Here is a 20019-nt window from a genome sequence, read left to right as displayed (position 1 = left end):
ACATACAAAGTTAAAAAAAAAAAAAATCTAGAAGAAACAAGTGGGCTAAAGACGCACATTTACTTTGGCAAGAAACTTTGAGTATTTCGGACAGATCAGAAACTGCAATTTTACAGTCTGTCATTATTGTACTGCTGGGCACATTTCTTGTTTTATTCCTGATCTGAAATTCTGTTTCTGAAACAGTTTGAAGTATTAGTTGATAGATTTGGGCCTAAACGCCACAGGGGGAAAAAATCCGATTAGCTTTATCAATTACGTAGTGATATTCAGAGTAAAGATTCAGACAGAGCGGCTCTAACGTGCTCTTAGTTCCAACAAAGACAAAGAAAAAGAGAGAAGTCCCCTAGAAGTGAATTAAGAACTGTTGTCTGTGCCCCATAAATCATGCCCCAGCTGCTCTCCCAGTTCCCTCTAGCTGACCATTCAATTCAAAGTCGTATTTTCCAGACAGTCTTAGAATTTGTTGTTTTTAGTTATTTATCTGCTTGTTCAAACTCACCAATTTGAGGACCTGCCAAAAAGGAGTGTCTTTCCCCGGGCTTCTCAGGCTGGGTTTGCTCAGATCTTGTGGTGTCTTCCTATCGGTTCTCTCCAAACCAGCACTCCAGTTACTCTGCGCTCCAGCTGGTTTTAAACATTATCAAGTGAAAGGTATTCATTTTCTAGACTTCCCTGCTCTCTCCACCCCTCTGATGAAAGGACCAATCACATCTTTGGGAAAAATAATCTCATCTTATTGAATTGTGAGGAGAGATGCAATTTTTGGAAGCTTAATTTATTGATGATTAAAAAACCACCTGCAGCTACTTGGTCCTTATATTGATCAGAAGCCAGAATAATGCTGTTTGCTGACTGGACTTTAAGACACCATATACTTGCTTTTCTTCTTTACAGATTTAAAAATCTCAAATTAATCTTTAAATAGTCAAGAATTAAATCCTAAAGCTTTCACTAATTGTCTTCTTAAGCTATTTTTTTAATCAAAAGATACTCTTTAATTACCTAATAGAACTGCTTCAGAAAGATCACTAAAATGGAAAAAGAGAAGCTCACATGTAATTTTTAAAACATAAAAGTTAACACTTTGTCCTGACCTGGTTTACAGCCCTAAAGCTTTGTCAAGAATGAAAATGAGGTTTCAGTTCTTTGGCACTAACCAGCCACAGGATCTAGCGCCGGGAGTTGAACAGGTGTACGCCCTATAACTGGCACTCTGTTTAGTGTTTTACGTGCATTGTTCCATTACAACAATAATGCTATGAAGTAGATTATTGTTGTTATTATCACTATTTTGTTGGTAAGAATACTGAGATTCAGAGAAATTATGTAGCTGCACAAGGTTATGCTACTTCGCTCCTCGTAGAATCTTATTAAATGTTTGTTGACTAAACCGAGGAACAAACCCTTAACCCACACTTAACATTGCTTCAAGTAAGTTTGCATGGAGAAAAGTGGGAAAAGCATGGGAAAAGTGATTTGGGAGAAAAAAACGTAATGTATCAATAAATACGATTATTTTAAGAAAGCTTCCTAACAGATAACAAGATTATTTCAGACCAGCCCTCAAAAAGAAATAGTCCCAGGTTTTTCACTATAATCTCAGTTTTAAACATCCTACCCTATCAACATTATCACTGTACTTTTCCAATCATATGATCCCATTTTTCTAAATTTCAGCTTTATTAAGGCACAACTGACATATAAAATTGCAAGATATTTAAAGTACACATCATGATGATTTGATATATACATACATTGTTAAAGGATTCCTCTCCATTGAGTTAATTAATACATCCATTACCTCACTTATTTATTTACTATTTGCTGAGAACACTTAAGTTCTACTGTCTTAGCAAATTTCAATTATACAACACAGTGTTATCAACCGTACTCACCATGTTATACATTAGATCCTCAGATCTTATTCATCTAATAACTGAAAGTTTGTACCCTTTTACCAACCTCTCCCTATTTCCCCCAGCCCCAGTCCTGGCAAGCACTTTCTACTCTCTATTTTTATGTTTGACTTTTTTTCTTTCTTTTATTTTTAGATTCCACATGTAAGTGATACCATGCAGTATTGTCTTTGTCTGGCTTATTTTACTTAGCATAGTGTCCTCAAGGTCCATCCATGTTGTCACAAAAGAATTTCCTTCTTTCTCAAGGCTGAATATTATTCCTTTGGGTATATATACCACATCTTCTTATCCATTCATCCCTTGATGGACACTTAGGTTGTTTCTATATCTTGACTATTGATATGATCCCACTTTTTAGAAGATTCTCACCGTAAGTCATGCCTCAATTCATCTCCCATTCACTCACTTACCCTCCACCTGGAGAGAAGAGACCTTGTTTTCAAAAGCCTGGATTTGGAGGACAAATTTATCTTTCTTGGAGGTTTGTGATTTACTTTTTAAAACTTAAAAATCATTATGTCTCTCCAAAGAAAGATGCTGAGAGGAGAAAAGTAATTTAAAGCTGCTTACATGAGTTGGGGGAACAGTACAAAGAACACTGACTTCCTTAATTTTCGTGTGGATTCTCTACTAATGCGAAACCATGTCTTGTGTATAGATTCATGCTTGCCACAAAATGAAATCTCTGACTGTGGATTCAGCAGACCCAAGTTCCAGGATTAGTTGCACTTACAATCTATATGAAAACATAACCAATGGCCACAGAAAGTCAGAATTAAGTATCCAAGGAAAGGCCCAAAGGCTAGAACTTTGAGGAGGAAGGCACCAATCATTAGGAAGATGTTGACATCTTCTATGTAATACAATAGAGTCCAAGGACTATAAGGGTAATATTACCTATTTAAAAGAAAAGAATATCAATTTGCCCACTATAAGCCAGGAAAGCTACTGGGCACTGGGGATACAACAGAAAAATGGCAAAGTTTCTTCCTGTCTTTGTAGAGTTTCCATTTTAATGGAGGTGCAAGGTCACTACACAAAATTTATTAACTATTATTGGGATAAGTATCTGTCCAATAACCATTAATAGGAATTACAAATGTCTCCAACATTTTGTGGCAGCAATCCCTATTTTAGAGATGGGCAACAGGCCAAGGGAAGTGAAAAGATGTGCTTGAGAAGGGCTCTGAGGTGGGTAACAGCATCAAACCCAGGACAAGTGTCCTTTTACCAGAGTCAGCACCTCACTTCTGGTGGGACTCCTGATTCCAACCCAAGACAAGAACCTGTGAAATGCACATCTCACATATCACAGGGTCTCAGCCAAAACGATCAATGCCACCGCCAGGACAGTAGTAGTGCCAGCATCTGTCCACTGAACTGTGTATAGATTCATGCTTGCCACAAAATGAAATCTCTGACTGTGGATTCTCTCTTACATACTCCCAAATAATCTCTATTTCTCCTTTGTGAAACTGGTGACTATCTTTTTAATGTGCGTCTCTTTTGCCTGACAGAAAAACTCGTGAGAACAAGGATTATGTCTCCTGCTCACCAACGGTGCTTCCAGGGCCAAGCACAGTATCAGAAGCAACTCAGTAGGCACTCAGTAAATATTTGTTGAATCAATTAATGAAAAGCGGAAGGAGAAGAGTTCCATATCAGAATAGAACCAAAAGGCAGGGAATCGGGATGGCATTGCAGAGGTCCTGTACAGTAAACTTGAGTGTTGAGTTTACTTTTACCTCTTCTCTCTTGCTTCTAAATTTTCAGATTATTAGTCATGGTGCTATTTTTCTGATGCTTCAATACTACGTTTTACTTATAAGCTCTTTGTTAATCCTTGGGCTCAGATTTTGATAAAGGAAGATACTCTTGTCTATTCACCTCCTTTGTCTGTCGTTTTGACTACCACCAAGAACACTCAAGCAGATGGTTGTAAGCTAATGCTGCTTCCCTGGGATTTAACATATAAACCTGAGCATTAGGAAAGATGCAGAATTGTTCCTGTTTTTAGATAAGGAAAGTAATCATTGTAAAAATCCATCGCAGTGAATGTTCCTTCCACATAGGAAGAAAAAACTATGCGTCAACTAAACTGAAATAATCCAACTTGTCTTTTGAGCTACAACAAATAATACATCTTGCAACATTTTTTCCAGAATATTAGCCTGTGTCCAGCTCCCCAGTTCTGTGCTTTCAAAGGATTGCTTCCATCTTAGCTAGGAGCAAACTAGAATTTATCTAAATCATTTTAAGGAATGTACAATAATTATTTTGAATATCCCTGCCCCATAACAAATTACTTGATAAATAAATTAATTCAACATTTAAGTTTTATTATAGCTAAGTATTTTTAATTTTTCTTATTTCTTCTTTAGGGCCTTGCTTCTTTCTCTAGGTGGGAGAATCTTACCCCAGATATTTTTGAGGATTTCCCTCTCATTTCCTTCATTCTCTGCTCCAATGATACCTCTACGCTGTGTCCTTCCCTGACCACCTTATATATAATTTTCCAGCTTTCTGCCTTGAGAGAGTTTCCAGACTCAGGGAGGAAGAAGTCAGACTCCCTAAATTGAAGAGATGGAGGTGGATGGTAACAAGAAAAAGCAGGAAAATGCCATCTCTAATGAGGAGATAAATCAACCATTGAAACTGACCAAATCTGATGCAGATGTTAGAATTAGCAGACTAAGATATTAAAACAATTATTATGACTGTATTCCATATGTATGTTGAATGTTAACTAGAGACGTGAAAAATGGTAAAATATAAAAATGTCCCTAATGAAACTTATAAAGATGAAAACTACAATGTCTGAAATAAAAAACACTCTAGATGGGAGTAATAGCAGATCAGGCAAACTAGATCAGAAAAGACAGGTCAACTTGAAGAAAAAGCAATAGAAACTTAAAAATAAAACATACAGAGAAAACAGAATTTTAAAATTAAAAGTGAATCAGTGAGTTATAGGAAAAACGGCCTAATACACATTTCATTAGTTACTTTAGCAGAAAAACATTCCAAGAAATAACTGGATTGTTTCCAAATTTGATTAAAATTTCTAAACTCAGAGATCCAAGAATTTCAACAAACTGCAAGTATAAGACACATGAAGAAAAACTACACCAAGTCTCATAAGAGTTGATTTGCTTAAAACCAGTGATTAGGAAAAACTTTTAAAAGCAGCCAGAGAACAAAAGACACATCACACCCAGAGGAACAAAGATAGGATGACAGGAAATTTCTCACTAGAAACAATGCAAGAGAAAAAGCAATGGAACAATGCAGAAAAGCAATGTAGTAAATGGGGGGGTAAAAAACATTTACCTAGAATTTTATAACCAGAGAAAATGTATTTCAAAAGCAAAGGCAAATAGAGACATTTTAGAATATACATAAACTGAAAGAATTCATCAACAGTAGACCTGCACTACAAGAGATGTTCAAGGAAGTCTTTAAGGCAGAAGAAAAATGATGCCAGATTGAAATATAGATCTACACAAAGGAATGAAGAGCAACAAAAATCTAATTATATGGGTAAATACTTAAGATTTTTTTCTTATTTAAATCTCTTAGAAATGTAATTGTTTAAGCAAAAATAATAAAAATGTAGTATGGGATGCATAGCATATGTAAAACTAAAGTGAATGAAAACAACACAAAGATCAGGAGTGAAGAAATAAAAGCATAGTATTGTGTGGTTCTTATGCTATATGTGAAGTGTCTATCACTTAAAGGTAGACTATGAGCTGTTAAAGCTGTATATAATAATTTCTAAAGCAACCACTGAAATAACAAAACAAAGATTTGTAGCTAAAAAGCCAACAAAGGAAATAAGATGGTACCGTAAATGTACAAGAGCAAAGATTAGATGGTGTATTAGTCAGGGTTCTCCAGAGAAACAGAACTGTGTGTGTGTGTGTGCGCGCGCACGCGTGTGTGTGTGTGTGTGTGTGGAGAGAGAGAGAGAGAGAAAGAGAGATATTTATTATAAGAGATTGACTTACATGATTATGGAGGCTGAGAAGTCCCAAGATCGGTGGTAGGTAAGCTAGAGACCCAGAGGAGAAGATGATATAATTCCAGTTGAGTCTGAAGGCCTGAGAACCAGGAGAGCTGATGGTGCAAGTTCCAGTCCAAATATAAAGGCAAGAGAAGATTGAAGTCCCATCTTAAAGACAGTCTTCCTCTACTCCATGAAGGCCTTTTTGTTCTGTTGAGGTCTTTAATTAATTGGATGGAGTCTATCCACATTAGGGAAGGCTATCTGCTTTACTTAGTCTAAAGATTCAAATGTTAATCTCATCTGGAAACACCCTCTTAGACACACCCAGAATAATATTTAACCAAATATCTGGCACTCCATGACCCAGTCACGTTGACAAGTAAAATTAACCATCACAGATAGGACAGGTAGAAAACAAATAGCAAGATGAGAGATATAAACTTAGCTATATCAATAACCACATTAAATGTAAATGGTCTAAACACCAAAATTAAAAGTCAGATATTGCCTGATTGGATAATAAAGCAAGAGCTAACTACATGCTGCCTACAAGAAATACACTTTAAATATAAAGACATAAATAGGTTTAAAAATAAAAGATGAAAAGGAGATATACCATGCTAACACTGATCAAAAGAAGGCTGTTGTGGCTATATTAACATCACAAAGAGTAAATTGCAGAGCAAAGAAAATTACAAGTAATAAAGTAGTCCATTTCATAATGATAAAGGGATAAATTCTTCAAAAGGACATAAACACATAATTTATAAAGAAGTTTCTCAAATCAATGACCCAAGTTTCCATCTTCAAAAACTAGAATGAAAAAGAACAAATGTAAAAAGAAGAAAGGAAATAACAAAGATGAAAATGAGAATCAGTGAAATAGAAAACAGAAACCAATGGAGGAAAAGAGTCAATAAAACCATCAATGGTCATTAAAATATCTCCTGAAAGAAAGAACAGTCCATAGAATTGTGTATCCAATGGAATTTGCTTGAGTGAATGAATAGTAGGAGTATGTATATTTATAATTGTGTAAGTTTAGATAAGTGACTTAAAACTTTAACTGGATGTTAGGATCACTTATCAAGCTTGTTAAAATGCATGTACCTGGGCCCCATTGGGGATTCTAATTCAAGTCTTATCATGAATATTTAAAACCTCTCTGAAAACTCTCATGAACACATATCCACAATTAAGAACTATTGACTTTTGTCATATGAGACTATATTTGTCTTTGATTTATTTTCCATATTAATATGAAGAGATAATGAGTCAGAGTTATCCTAAAGCAAAGAATTCCTCAGAAATGAATGTGTGCGAGCAGAGGCAAAGCATCAGGAGAGTAAGAAACGGGAAGTACATGAGACCCTTTCCTTCCACATCACATCAGCCCCCAACCATAATGTAAATGCCATCTCTGAGCACCCTACATGACAGCCCAGTGTCCTCCAGGTAATCCCTCCAAACATGATAGAATATGACACACAAACTAAACACAAAACCAGCTACATCCATTATAAAACATCAGAAAGGGTCTATAGGCTCTAAAATAATGAGAACAGGGGACCAGCCAGTGGCACAGTGATTAAGTTCGTGTGCTCCACTCCGGTGGCCCAGAGTTTGCGCATTCAGATCCTGGGTGCGGACCTATGCACTGTTCATCAAGCCATGCTATGGTGGCATCCCACATATAAAATAGAGGAAGCTTGGCACAGATGTTAGCTCAGGGATAATCTTCCTTAAGCAAAAAGAGGAAGATTGGCAACAAATGTTAGCTCAGGGCCAATCTTCCTCACCAAAAATAAATAATAATAATGAGAATAGGACAAATTTCTTACCAACAGAAACAAAGATTAAATAGCACCTTATGGAGAAATTTGTCACTACTACCTAAAAGAAATTTTTTTCACCTGATGACTAAAGTGATAGTTAAAAAAAATAATAGTGATGATGGTAATAATAATAATTCCTACCATTTATTGAGTGGTTACCATATGCCAAATCTACACTATTTGTGTATGTGTGTGTGTTGAAGGAGAGAGACTATATTTGCCTAATAGTGGTGTTTACCTCTTAAGTATAAGTAAGGAAACAGTTGCGAAAGCTAAGTTCACAAGAATTTTTGATCCTAGACCAACAAGCCAATCGTGTCCATCAGAACAATATTTTAGGGTATTAAAAGTTATTATTGCGTGATTGAACCTCATAAAATTCTGTGAACTACTCTAGCTTATCAACTGAAGACCCGTTGGGGTTTAGGGGAAGTGGTGGGGGCTGTTCATATCTTCTGTCCAAAAATCCCCAAGAGGAACTTCTAAAAGCGCTCGGAGAAAGTGAAGTAAGAGCTACTGGCCCACCTTCACTCTGCAAGGTTTCCTGCCCAAGTGAGGCAGTGAGGAAGACGGGGAGTCAAACCAGCTGAGGAATTACTGGGCAAACTGAGGAGTTCTAGCGCAATTCCCTGGAAAGTGCGTAAATGCTGGCCGTTGTGATGAAATGAAACATAAGGCATGTGAGATAAGAAAACTTGAAGAAAGAGCCGTGTGGGTGTGTGTTTTGAAGGGCATTTATGAGTTCTTATTGAAATGGCTCTCTGGAGATTTACAGGGAGCTACGCACAGAAATATTTCCCTTTACAGAGAGTTTCAAAGAGGGTAAAAAGTGAGTGAGGCGAAGTAAATGATATTTTAAGACGTAGTTATTTTGGTACCAACTGAAATTTCCATTCAGATATAATTTGAGAACCCCTCAGGTGACATTTTCATGCAATGAAAAAATATAATAATACAATGGCAGAATTTTTAAAATCTATCTACCCTCAAAATTTATTTTAACAGCAAACAAAATTTTCCCAACCTATCTCATGTCAGTCACGGGCATAAATATGACAGCTGGTCAGCTCATAGCAGAGGGCATCAGGGACCTCTACATAATGACATATGAACAACAGATTTCATTTACAAATTCTATATAAACTGTTATTGCTGTTCATTATTTTCAACTCCCAGTTTGTGCAAACTTTTTTTGACTTATTCCTGTCTCCTAGTTATATTCTTTATATTGACTGTAATAATGTAACAGTATATATTTTAAATAATAAAAAATAGAAAAGAGGAAAAATCAAGAAATGTCTCTAAGGAGATACATACAGACATGGGTGAGTGCATCACTGAATCTGTCTGATCAGATCCATGCATCTATTTATTCTTACTTTAGACACAATTCTAACAAGCTTAGTTATCTGGCTTCCATGACTGCAGGGTGCTGTAAAGAAGAAATTAAAAGTACAGAGGTAGCACCGTGTCCTCAAAGTTCATCCACATTGTAGCATATGACAGAATTTCCTTCTTTTTTATGGCTGAACAATATCCCATTGTATGTATACACCACAATCGCTTTATCCATTCATCCCTTGATGGACATTTAGTCATTACCACTGCCTGGCTATTGTGAATAATGCTGCAATGAACTCTGGAGTGCAAATCTCTTTGAGATCCTTTTTGCAATTCTTTTGGATAAATACTCAGAAGTGGGATTGCTGGATCACATGGTAGTTAAGGACAAATACTGCATGATCACTTACATGAGGATCTAAAGTAGTCAGACCCACGCAAGCAGAAAGTACAACAGTGATTGCGGGGGCTTAGGGGAGGGGAAATGGGGAGCGGCTGTTCAATGGGTTTGCACTTTTAGTCAGGCAAGGTGAAAAAGTTCTAGAGACTTGCTGTACAACAATGTGCATATGGATAACGATACTGTTCTGTACACTCAGAGCACTCAGAGTTTTGTTAAGAGGAGACTCTCATGTTATGTATTTTTTACCTCGATAAAAAAAAATGGACAGAGGAAAACTCGAGATACCAGAGAAGGAAGCAGGAAGTGATTGCTACAGCCACTTTAGGAGACAGTCTGGCAGTTTCTTACAAAACTAAACATATTCTTATCATATGATCCAGTAGTCATGCTCCTTGGTGTTTACCCAAGTGAGTTACAACTTACATCCACACAAAAACCTGCACACACCTGTTTATAGCAGCTTTATTCATAATTGACAAAACTTGGAAGCAACCAAGATATGCCTCAGTGGTGAATGGATAGATAAACTGTGTGCTAAAAAGAAATGAGCAATCAAGCCATGAAAAGACGCGGAAGAAATTTAAATGCATATTACAAAATGAAATAAACCGACCTAAAAAAAAAAAATACATGCTGTATGATTCCAGCGATACAGCATTCTGGAAAAGACAAATCTATGTAGACAGCAAAAAGATTAATGGTGGCCAGGGGTTAGAGAGGAGGGGGCACTGAATAGGCAGAGCACTGAGGATTTTTAAGGCAGTAAAACTATTCTGCACAGGGGCCAGGCCGGTGGAGCAGCAGTTAAGTTCACACATTCTGCTTCTCGGCGGCCCGGGGTTCACCAGTTCAGATCCCGGGTGTGGACATGGCACTGCTTGGCAAAAGCCATGCTGTGGTAGGCATCCCATGTATAAAGTAGAGGAAGATGGGCATGGATGTTAGCTCTGGGCCAGTCTTCCTCAGCAAAAAGAGGAGGGTTGGCAGTAGTTAGCTCAGGGTTAATCTTCCTCAAGAAAAAAAAAGTAAACAAACAAAAAGAAAAATTATTCTGTACAGTACTAAAATGGTGGATAAATGTCATTATACATTTGTCAAAACCCATAGAATGTACAGCACAAAGAGTGAGCTGTAATGTAAACTATGGACTTTAGATGATAATGATGTGTCAAGGCAGCTTCATCGATTATAACACATGTACCACTCTGGTGAGGGATGTTGATGGTAAGGGAGGTTGTGCGTGTGTGGGAACAAGGAGCTATATGAGCACTCTGAACTTTCTGCTAAATTTTGCTGTAAACCTAAAACTGCTCTAAAAAAATAAAGTCTATTATTTAAAAAAAAAATGAGGTGATTTCAGGCCACCAGTCAGCAAGGGAAAATCAAAAATATATAGAATAAATAAAATAAAGAATTCACTAAAAAATTAAAATGCAGAGATACTCAGGGTCAAGATAAATAGCTCTGTATATGGTGATAGCACCTGGGAGCGTCAATGGATTATAGCACAAAGCAATAATGAAAAATTGATATTCATAATTATGATTTTAACTTAGTCATTACACTAATATTTACTAAGCATTTTCCAGGCAACAAATATTGAAGGGAGAGAACATGTGGCTTATGGTGATGCCAGTCATAGATGCTTACCTCTATGGGCTTTTAGCCTGGTAAGAGTAGAACAATGAAGAGGTGCAGCGCAACAACTACACAGCAACGGAGAAAAGTTTCAGCGCCATAAATTAGGGATATAGCGGTGCTTGGGAGCTCAGCCGGAGACAGTCAGACAGCTGAATAGGCAAGATGATCTCAAGTGCAAGAACTTGCTGGGGAGCTAAGATTTAAATAGGAGTATCCTGTAGTGATTATGAGCATGATTTCTGTAGTCCTACTTCCTGGGTTTAGATGCCAACTCCACTACTTACTAATTGTGTGCCTTTGGGCAGTTACATAAGATTACATGGGTTAATATAGTCAAAGTATTTAGAACAGGGCATAAAAAGGCTTGCAGTCAAAATTTAAATAGGAGATTAATGAGGGTTAATGAGTCCAAAGGATGTGTCAGGGAGGGGAAAGTCCCCCTTCTACCCTTCTTGGTTTCTTACAGCCGGACTAATAAAAATTGATAAAAGACCAGATCAACAGGAGGAAAACCCAGTTTAATGTGCATGTATTAGAGATCATAGAGAAACAATGCTCTGGGAGTTAACAAAGACAGTATAATATTTTTTACACAAAGAAACAATAAATTTGTGAGGAATGGCAGGACAAAGAAACTTAGGTTTGAGGTGCGTAATTAGTGAGGAATTTAAGCAGATTTAGGCTTGAGGGAGTAAACCAGCGAAGTCTGTCTGTGCAGCTTCCCGGCCGTGTAGCTCTGGTGTTAAGGACGCAGGGAGAGCACCTTTCACGTGGGAGATTGATTTCCTGCTTTCAGAGGAAACAGAGACGGGAGAGTCAGGATGCCCTTTTTGCTTCTCAAGTAACTTTAGTTTAAAATAATCAATACGCCATTGTGGGATATTCTGGGTGGCCTGCCCTGGGCCCCAACACGTGCAAATGAACAATATGATCCATGTGGTCAGACAAGAATAAACAATGATTGTATATATGCATCCACCCATCCATATCTGTTCACTAAAAATAAGTCTAACAGTGTATGGAAAAGCTCACAGTAAATGGTTAGAAAACAAACAGCCGTTGAGAGAATGCTCTTACAAATAGATGCACGGGTTCAAATCTCTGGTCTGGCTGAGAGATCTTAAAAAGATACTGAAACTCTCTAAACCGTACTTCCCCAGAGGCCAAATGGGGATAACAATATGATGCCTATGTTATAGAGTTGTTGTGAAGAATAAATGAGATTGGATCTGTAATGTATACTACTCAACAAAATTATTAATAATTTTCTGGCTAACTAAAGGAAGAAAACCTTTTTGATTGCAATCACTTTATTAAAAAGACCTTTGAAATTTACCTACTTTCAAGCCTTAATAGACTCCTCAGCTTCGTGACTTGTTGACTACCTAGAATATGACTTTTGTTAAAGAAACTATCTTTCTCTGCCTTTTCATATGCTGGCACTGCTTTCTGGAATGCTTATCCTCTGTCCTCCAAAATCAGCTGTCACCTGTATGTATCATTTCATTCTTATCATCACACTCCAACATAGAGAATCACTTATTCCTCACTCATTTCAGTTCTCACGGTTCCTTATACTGACACCATTATAGCATACATCCCACTGTGTCTTAAAAATATACTATCTACCTCCAGATAGATCAGATTCCACAGGTTAAGGGTTCAGTCCTACAAGACTGTTCCTCCTCTCCCCCTTCAAACACCAGTTGCAAGCCCAGGTTGTTATCTGTGTTTCCGACCAACTGGCTACAAACCAGAGGTTCCAATGACCCCCTCCAACTCAGAATGCAAACCTCAAGTTCAGGCTATATAACCCCTACTTCTGACCTACTGGCTATAAATTGGCGATTCCAGCAACCCCCTCCCCAGGTGAGATTACTTTGCTGGAGCGGGTTGGAGAACTCAGAGGAACATTTCACTCACTAGATCACCAGTTTATTATAAAAGGATTTAACTCAGGAACAGCCGGAGGGAAGAGATGCATAAGGCAAGGCACATTGGAAGGGGCACAGAGCTTCCACGCCCTATCTGATCACGCCACTCTCCTCAAATCTCCATGTGTTCACCAAGCCAGAAATTCCCCAAACTCTCCCCTTTTGGGGGGTTTTTATGGAGGCTTCATTACATAGTTACGATTGATTAAATCATTGGCCATTTGGCAATTGATTCAACCTCTAGCCCCTCTCCCCTTCCCAGAGGTTGAGGGTGGGACTGAAAGTTCCAACCCTCTAATCACAGGGTTGGCTCCACTGGCAACCAGTCACCATCCCTAAGTGCATCCAAATGTCACCTCATTAACATAACAAAAGACACCTTCAGCACTTAGGAAATTCCTAGGGTTTTAGGAGCTCCACACCAGAAACGAGGATGAAGACCAAATATACATTTCTTATTATAAATCATAATATCACAGGTCACAACTATCGTTTCAACAAGAGTCCAATTAAATTAAGCACCTGGGTGCTTTTCTTGTCAGCTCTTCAGGTATCTTACTAGTACTTCTTATTCTTTTTAAAGTAAAATATAAATTAACTTATTAAAAGGACTATACATATATCCTTATTAAATTTTCTTTGTTTCTAGTTAATATTCTAAACTGTAAGGATCTTTTTAAATCACTATATTGCAACCTCACTACCAACCCCAAAAAAAGGGGGTAACCCATAAATCCCAAAGGAGGTAAATGATTAATTAAACTATGGTATACTAGTATCATGGAATACTGGAAGCCATTAATTGGCATTTATGAAAACGGTATGGTAGCATGAAGAAATGTTTAAGATATAATATCATGCATCTAAATTAAACTTTAAAGCTTTTATGAATGCCAATATGTCACAAATACTTAAGTAAATATTTGTGGAAGAAAACACAGCCAAAGGTTGATTCCAGGTGGTAAAACTATGGATGATTTTTTCTCTATTCTTGTTCTCTTTTCCCAAATGTTCTATACTTCTGTACTGATCTTTAAATCAAAGAAAATATCTAAAGAAAAAAAATGAGGATGAAGATTTTAAGTTATTATTTCAAGGAATCAGAAGAAAATAACTTTTCCAAAGATTATTCCCACTTTCTGCCGCACTGCAGTCTTCCCAGCCCGGCATGCAGACTTTAGCTATATGACCTCGAATGTGCTTTCCAGCTGATTCTCACCTCCTATGGAAAACCTATGGTCCAGTCAATCAGGTGCTTCACTGTTTCCTAATTACTGGCATGCTTTTGTGCCTCTAAGCTTTAGCACATGTACTTCGGTCTGGAACTCTTTCCCCCATCACTCTTGTAATCTTACATGACATTGAAGGTTCATTTCAAGAGCCACCTACTTCATGAAGTCCTTTCAGCTTCCCCAGCTGGAGATGTTTGCCCTAACCCTTGTAACTTTCCTCTGGACTGTAGTCTGTTTTGCCTTACTTTTTGCTTGTGCATTTTTCTTATGCCCTGTCCCCATCCTCCCATCTCAACACACACATACACACTCACATGCTCACACGTTTATGGGCAGTAGTTTTGCTCTAGAAGAAAGGCTGCTGGAAGAGTGATTCAGCAGTCTGGTTTCTCTGTTAACTTGTAAGATGGTCCTACGTTGTTGAGAGTTAATATGGTTATTCCAAGTGGAAGAAAATAAATTGAAGTTACTTGGAATAAAATGAATAACAGAGAAAACTCATTTGATCCTCTCAGGGTACATTGTTTATGGAGAAAAAAATCAAGAGCCTAGGCTATAAACCAAGAGGAAAGTGGCCTGAGCCAGCCCTCTCACCCCCCTCCCTCCAATTCTCGGGCTTCAAATTACATGAGCACATGCCACCCTGACATGCCACTCCCACTTATTCCCACCAATACTGCTCTTTATCTCCAATTCTTTGATGATTCTTTCCAGTGTCTCATCTCTGATCTGCCCTGATTCTGTTGACCATTTCCAACTCCTCTTCATCTGCTCTTTCACCTCCAGCATTGATGACTGCCTCATTTGTCACTCCCTGACAGTCTCACCTGCTTCTACCCTCACACAGCAAAATGTTTCCTCAGGTGGTGCAGCTCTCAGCTGGTGATCTTAAATCACCCAGGCTCTGAGTGATTTGTGTCTTCAAAAGGTAACCCTTAACTTTGAACTGTACATCTCTTTCCTTTGAGAGACAGTTCCCAAGTCCCATAGAATCTGAGTCAGAAAACTTTCAAAATGACATTTCCTAGCAGACTTCTTCTATAAACCCTGGGCCAATCTCCAAAAGAAAATACATATCCCTTGACTAACCCCAACCAAGAATAAGACCCTGATCTTCTGGGGGTACCATTCTGCTCCTCTTCCATATGTATGGAGTCTTAATCCTTCTAGTTTCCAGGTACATGACCTTGAGCCCAAAGTCCCATTTTCATGTTTCCCTCTTCTCCCAACCTTTCTGGGGTTCCCAAAGAAAAATTAAGGTACTACTGTGACATTTCAGAGCTCCTGAAGTAAGGATGTAAGTTTAGCCCCACAATTGTTCAAGGCTATTTGTAATACAGAGATCAACTGGACTTCTAGAAGTTTGAGGCTATTGTATATTGAAGATATAGAAAATTGAAAAGGCAAATACTTGGAGTGGGAAAAAAAAGCCCTAATACCTACTGGAGTTCCCTAACGTGTGAGAATGAATTGTTTATTCACTATTGAAATTAAGAACCAAATCATATTCTTAAAAACTTGCTGAAATGGTGACATTAGATTCCAGATACTTAGAGATTCATATACTATTGTCTCTACTTCTTTATATATCCAAAATTTCCCAGAATAAAAAGTTTATATGTACATTAAAAAAGCTTATATACACATAAGCTGTTTACTTATTTAGGTGCATTGTACATCTAAGAGCCTTTCATGAGGAAATAATATGAGAAATACAAAATTTTATGCATATGTATCTTCATCTTAGCATTATTTGAATAGTAAAAAGTTAGAAGGAAATCCAATTGCATTCATTCATACTCTGCAGTTATTAAAATATGTAGTGGAATATTTAATAACACAAGAAAATATTTGATATATCACTAAATTTGAATGAATCAGATTATAAAAAATATATGGAATTTCATTTACTCAAAAAACAAGATATGTATATAGCAAAGATAGTGACTGCATATATGTATGGTCAACTAGGGCTGCCACAATAAAATATCATAGGCTGGGTGGTTTAAACAACAGAAATTTATTTTCTCACAGATCTGGAGGCTGGAAGTCTGACATCAGGGTGTGCCAGAATGGTCAGGTTCTAGTAAGAGCTCTCTTCCTGGCTTGCAGACAGCTGCCTTCTTGCTGTGTCATCACACACTGGGAGGGAAAGACATAAAGTTCTCTGGTGTCCCTTCTTATAAAGGTACTAATCCCATCAGACCAGGCGCCTGCTCTCCTCATTTAACTCCCTCCAAAGGCCCTATCTCCAAACACCATCACTTTGGGGAGTAAGGCATCAACATACAAATTTCAGGTGGACACCAACATTCAATCCATAGCATATATCAATGTTAAAAGTAAGTATCTGTAAGGTTAATTACTTCTTTTAATATGTTCTGGGTCTTCCATATTTGCTACAACAAGTATGTACTCTATGTAATCAAAAGAAAAAAATCCACAGTAAGTACTATTTTCTATGGCTTAGAAAGGCTTTTGCTTCCAGCTATAAAGGTTTAACTTGGAGAAAACCAATTCCCCCACTGAGAATAACAAGAGAAGTCTGTAAAATACAAAAAAAAAAAAGAAATATGAATGAAAGTATCAAATACTACCAAGAGAGCCAGGACATGACAGGCTGAGAGCACTGAAGTGAACCTGACATTTTTCAACACTTTTCCCTTCAAGGCATTTGCTAATTCATAAGTATGTGGATGTGGAGGCTCAGAAGCTGATCAAAAACTGGATAATAGGAGAAAATTTAAGGAGAATTTTCAGCAGTGACATATTAGCAGTTTAGGGCTACCAATGCAGGACTTGAGTGACCGAAATCCAATAGAGAGGAGAAGCTCAGAAAAGTGAACCTGTTGTCAAAAGTCAACAAAGAGTGCCTGCTAAGAGACTGAAAATCTCAGCAAAACTATTGGCAGTCCCATTGTGCTGAGCAGATAAACCCCAGAGTTACATGTCTGCTTATTTAGAGGAATACTGATCAACAATCCAAGGCTTCAGAAGGACTGCATCCTAGAAACTAAGGTGAGGTAGAAATAGATCAGGTCTTTAAAAAAACTAAATTAAAGCTTAGAATCAGTTCAAGCCCTGAGTGAATTAAGATGATCCACTCTTCTCTGGAGGAAGATAATCATCTGGAGCCTTGACAGCATTTCACACACAATGTCTGACATTTAATCAAAAATTACTAGGCACACATATCAAAAGAAAAGAAAAGGCATAGAGCAGATGATAAAAATATGTGGATAAGGATGTTAGAATTAATAAACAGTCATTTATTAAAAAACCTGTGATTTACATGTTCAAAATTTAATAACAAGACAAAGAATTCCACCAAAGAGCTAAAATCAAGAAGAAGTATAAAATGGAAATTCCAGAACTGAAAAATACAACAGAAATCAGAAATGCAATAAGTAAGTTAAAGAACAAATTAGACACTAACATAGCTTCATATATATAAAGCCGACAGAATTAAAAGGAGAAAGAAACAGTTTCCCAATCTTAGTGGGAGTTCTTAACATACTCTCTATTTTTGATTAAACAAGTGCAAAAAAATAAGAATATAGAACTTTACTGTCCAATTTAATAGGCACTAGCCACATACAGCTATTAAACACTGGAAATGTTGCTGGTGCAACTGAAGAAGTGAATTTTTAATTTTATATATTGTTTTAATTAATTCAATACAAATTTAAAAACTGATGGTCTATAGAAGTTTTTATGTTAAACGTGGTTCTATCATTTTGGTAAGGCTGCATTTCACTTTAACTGTTGCATTGAGGAAGATATTATTGCTGTAGGTAGTAAATGTGTCCGGTGCTTCCACCAGTTCTAGTGCTACACATAAAGATATCATCGATCTAATTGGGGTTAACAGGTTAAGTTGGAATGATTTTTTCTGCATATCAATGTAAGATTTTAATGTATTAATTTTAATATCTTATGCAGACTGCAGGAATTAAAGACTATATAAATTGCATTAGTAATTAATTAAATATTTATTTTAATTATAATGAAATTAAATTGTTTTTCTAACTTAAAAAATTAATAAGGATAAATTTTTAATTTTAAAATTAAAGCACCCTATAGATGTAGACATGAATGGAGATGCAGAAACTAGTACTATAACTGATATAACAACTTTGTAAAAATACTTGGAAAAGGGATGCTGTAAATTTCACAATAAATGGCAACTTTAACTTTTTATGAAAGAACAAAGCAAAATAACTCTTCGCTTTGTAAAAGAATTTTAAAAATAAAGTGAATACTATTAAAAGTCATGTTCAGCATATAAGAAGTTTACTTTCGGGGCCAGCCCAGTGGCACAGTGGTTCAGCACACACGTTCCGCTTCGGCAGCCTGGGACTTGCCAGTTTTGATCCCCGGTGCGGACATGGCACCACATGGCAAGCCATGCTGTGGTAGGCGTCCCACATATAAATTAGAGCAAGATGTTAGCTCAGGGCCAGTCTTCCTCAGAAAAAAGAGGAGGATTGGCAGATGTTAGCTCAGGGCTAATCTTCCTTGGGAAAAAAAAAAGAAGTTTACTTTCAACAGTCAAAAAGGAATTGGCAAAACTAGTCACTTGAAATCAGAATTGAAGGTTGGTCCAATAAAAAGTGTTAAAAATTTTTGATAGGAGCCAGCCTTTTAACTTTGTCCAGCTGTAAAACAACTTGGATTTTGCGCAAAATAGAAAACCATTTTTAGATGGAGACATGAAGAAATAAATTATCATTTGAGATATGGAAATTTTGCTAGAAACTTATGAGAAAAGCCCAAAAGAGATATTTTACAGAAAGTAAAAGATCTTTGATTAAGCCATCAAACCGTTGCCCACAAAATACAAGAGCTTTCTAAAAATATAAATGAATACTTGATTGAAAATTTGAAAAACTGCAACTACTTTTCTTTACCACTAGATGAGTCATACAGTATACCAGGCTCTGCCCAATTAATATTTTGGGTATGTATTGACTCAAAGGACTTCCCAATTTTTTTTTTTTTTTTGAGAAAGATTAGCCCTGAGCTAACATCTGCCACTAATCCTCCTCTTTTTGCTGAGGAAGACTGGCCCTGAGGTAACATCCATGCCCATCTTCCTCTGCTTTATATGTGGGATGCCTGCCACAGCATGGCTTGCCAAGCGGTGCATAGGCCCATGCCCAGGATCCTAACTGGCAAACCTTGGGCCACCAAAGCAGAGCATGAGAACTTAACCACTATGTCACCTGGCTGGCCCCAGGACTTCCCAATTTAAAAAAAAAAAATATTGGAAATTCACAGCCTAAAACTTTGAACTGGCACCATAGATACCTTTAAATCTTTTTTATCTGTCAAGGAAAAATTTTAACTAGACATGAAAAAATTAGTTTCTGTCACAACAGATAGTGCTCTGGTTATTTTAGATCAAAAATCCGTATTTATTGGAATTTTGAGTAGGAGACACACTTTCCTCATTACTTCATTCCAATATGTGATATATATTGAAAACATTTGTGCACAGCTTTCTGAAACAGTCTCTATGAAAAGTGTCATGCACACACATGTTTAAATTGTGCAGTATATATATGCAAATACTAAGATCCATCACCAATTTGTGGACCTACTGAAAGAAACAGAAGACAGTGAATTTAATTATCTTGGGTTCTTTGCCAATGTTCATTCGTTAAATTGTGGAAGGCTTTTACAACTATTTATTGTATCAT

Source organism: Equus caballus, chromosome 20, assembly GCF_041296265.1.
Source record: "Equus caballus isolate H_3958 breed thoroughbred chromosome 20, TB-T2T, whole genome shotgun sequence".
Classification (NCBI taxonomy): Eukaryota; Metazoa; Chordata; class Mammalia; order Perissodactyla; family Equidae; genus Equus; species Equus caballus.
This window is presented reverse-complemented; position numbering follows the sequence as displayed.